Here is a 3,346-nt window from a genome sequence, read left to right on the forward strand (position 1 = left end):
TGACATCCCCAAGAGGTAAAATATATAGTGAAAACAATAGTGGTCCCAAAACGGAACCTTGAGGAACACCGAAATGTACAGTTGATTTGTCAGAGGACAAACCATTCACAGAGACAAACTGATATCTTTCCGACAGATAAGATCTAAACCAGGCCAGAACTTGTCCATGTAGACCAATTTGGGTTTCCAATCTCTCCAAAAGAATGTAGTGATCGATGGTATCAAAGGCAGCACTAAAGTCTAGGAGCACGAGGACAGATGCAGAGTCTCGGTCTGACGCCATTAAAAGGTAATTTACCACCTTCACAAGTGCAGTCTCAGTGCTATGATGGGGTCTAAAACCAGACTGAAGCATTTCGTATACATTGTTTGTTTTCAGGAAGGTAGTGTGTCACGAATCCCGTTTCCTGAGTCGTTTTTTTGCCTGTGTTCTGTCCTAGAGTGTTTTTCCGGCGTCCTGGAACGCACCCTGTCTGGTTGCCGGGCAATGTAGCCAGTTGGGAGTTCTGATTACCCGCACCTGTATCCCATCAGCTATCTGCACACCTGGTCCTGATCATCATCTCTCCTCTTCATAAGCCCGGACCTGACATCCATTCCCTGCCGGATCGTTAGCCATGAACAGTATGTTGTGCCATAGTATCAGCCTCAAGTTGGATAGAATTTGTTTTGTTGTTTTTTACGTATTGCTTGCCTTAAACTTACCTCCGTTTGTTTTGTCTTCAGTTACTCACCCGGATCATTTACCCCATTCCCGCCTGGTCGGAGGAGGATTCCGCTACCCCATTGGATTCACCTATTTACTCCCATCAACTCACCACCGCTGCCCGCTACGCCACCTGGATATATCTACCCATTCACATTCACTTGTAAATAAATACTCACCTTCTTCCTACGCTCCTTGTCCTGGTCTGCTTCTGGGTTCGATTTTGAAAGAACGTGACAGAACGATCCGGCCAAGGATGAACCCAGCGGACCTGGACTCCGTTTGCCATGCCATTACCCAGCAGGGGAAGACATTGGGACAACATAAGACGGCGCTACAGGAGATAGCGGGTTCAATCCAGAACTTATCTGCTAGCTTGACACAAATCCAGGATCAGCTCAGTTTGCCGGCGATTCATTCACCACCTGTTTCACCCATCTCACCTGCCGTGTCTGGAGCAGTTTCCTTCCGTGAACCCAAGGTACCGACGCCTGATAAATATGAAGGGGATTTGGGAAGATGCCGTTCATTTCTTATGCAGTGTGGGTTAGTGTTTGATCTGCAGCCCCATTCTTACGCCACTGACAAGGCTAGGATAGCCTTTGTTATTGAACTGCTGCGTGGAAGAGCTCTGGAATGGGCTTCAGCCGTTTGGGAACGACAGGGGACCTGCATGGCTTCATATCAGGAGTTCACGGGAGAGATGAGAAAGCTTTTTGACCATCCAGTCCGAGGTAAGGACGCAGCTAAACGTTTGTTCACTCTTCGCCAAGGAGCTCGCAGTGTGGCAGACTTTATGATTGAGTTCAGGACATTGGCTGTGGAGAGTGGTTGGAATGAGGAGTCACTACAAGCGGCTTTTTACAAGGGGTTGTCGGAGCAACTCAAGGACGAGCTGATATCCTATCCAGAGCCTAGTGACCTAGACAGCTTGGTCACTTTATCTATTCGGGTAGATAATAGAGTCCGAGAGAGAAGGAGGGAGAAGCAGTGGGGTCCATCCAATCAATCAGCAACTCGGTTACCGTTCAGGAAGTGAACCAGAACGTATTGATCGTTATTCCCCACACGGGATTAGTGGAGGGGTCTTGCCACCAGATTCTGAACCAATGCAAGTGGGGCGACACGGGCTAACTAAGGAGGAGCGCCAACGTAGACGTGAGACCAACAGCTGTTTCTACTGTGGTAGCTCGGGACATTACATCTCCGCTTGTCCACAGCGCCCGTTAAACTGCCCGGCTCGCTAGTTTCGGGAGGAATGTTAGCGAGCCAGTTTCAACCGCTCAAAGATCCTGTCAGACCCCGTTTTCCTGTGACCCTTATGAATAAGGATCAGAGCTTAGAGATGAACGCTTTTATCGATTCAGGTGCCGATGGCAGCTTTATTGATGCCGACTTGGTGGAACAGCTGGAGCTTTCCAAGGAACAATTGCCGGAAGCCATTGAAGCAACCACTCTGAACGGCAGTAGTCTGGCACGGATCACTATGAGGACTGAACCGGTTAAGATGTTGGTGTCGGGGAATCATTCAGAGTTTATCTCCTTCTTCATTCTGTCCTCGCCCTATGTTCCTCTGGTTCTTGGTTACCCCTGGCTGAAGGAACACAATCCCTCGTTTGATTGGGTGACGGGTAAGGTAACTAGTTGGAGCATTGAGTGTCATGCTAACTGCCTTAGGACTGCCTGTTCTCCTGCTGTTTCCAGTCAGGTCAGTGACTCTGCTCCTCCTGATTTGTCCCTGGTTCCAGAAACATATCACGAGTTGGGTGAAGTATTCAGTAAACAGAAGGCTCTGTCCCTTCCTCCCCACCGACCTTATGACTGTGCGATTAATCTGTTTCCTGGAGCTGCCTTTCCCAAGGGACGGTTATACAGTATCTCTCGACCTGAACGTGAGGCCTTGGAGACCTACATCAAGGAGTCTCTAGCTGCAGGTCTCATTCGGCCCTTGTCATCACCTCTGGGAGCAGGATTTTTTTTTGTGAGCAAGAAGGATGGCTCTCTTCGACCGTGTATTGATTATCGGGGTTTGAATGATATTACGGTCAAGAACAAGTATCCCCTGCCCTTGATGAGCTCGGCTTTTGATTCCTTACAGGGTGCTACGGTTTTTACGAAGCTTGATTTATGTAATGCTTATCATTTGGTTCGGATCAAAGAGGGGGACGAGTGGTTGACTGGGTTCAATACTCCGATGGGACATTTTGAGTACCAGGTGATGCCGTTTGGACTGACCAACGCTCCTGCTGTGTTCCAAAGTATGGTGAAGGACGTGCTGAGAGATATGATTGGTATTTTTGTGTTCGTTTACCTGGATGATATCCTCATCTTCTCGAAGGAGCTTTCTAGCCACGTTCAGCATGTCAAGCAGGTCCTGCAGCGGTTATTGGAGAACCGTCTGTTCGTCAAGGCTGAGAAGTGTGATTTTCACGCCCACACGACGTCCTTCCTCGGGTACATCATCTCCAGGGGAGAGATCAAGATGGACCAAGAGAAGGTTCGGGCGGTTCGGGATTGGGCCCGGCCCGGTACGAGATTGCAGCTCCAGAGATTCCTGGGGTTTGCGAACTTCTATCGGAGGTTTATCCGTGATTACAGCCGGGTGGCCGCCCCTTTAACTGCCCTGACGTCTTGCACCAG

General features: G+C 49.2%; 1 long non-coding RNA gene across 1 annotated transcript; it reads left to right on the forward strand.

The window, feature by feature from the left end:
• Positions 1 to 519: 519 nt before the first annotated feature.
• Positions 520 to 895, forward strand: LOC139548637 (uncharacterized). The gene is made up of 2 exons (XR_011669738.1): positions 520 to 624; positions 727 to 895. It is a non-coding gene; the product is annotated as an uncharacterized lncRNA (long non-coding RNA).
• The last annotated feature ends 2,451 nt before the right edge of the window (positions 896 to 3,346 follow it).

The sequence above is a fragment of the Salvelinus alpinus genome, chromosome 21 (genome assembly GCF_045679555.1).
Source record: "Salvelinus alpinus chromosome 21, SLU_Salpinus.1, whole genome shotgun sequence".
NCBI classification, from domain to species: Eukaryota; Metazoa; Chordata; class Actinopteri; order Salmoniformes; family Salmonidae; genus Salvelinus; species Salvelinus alpinus.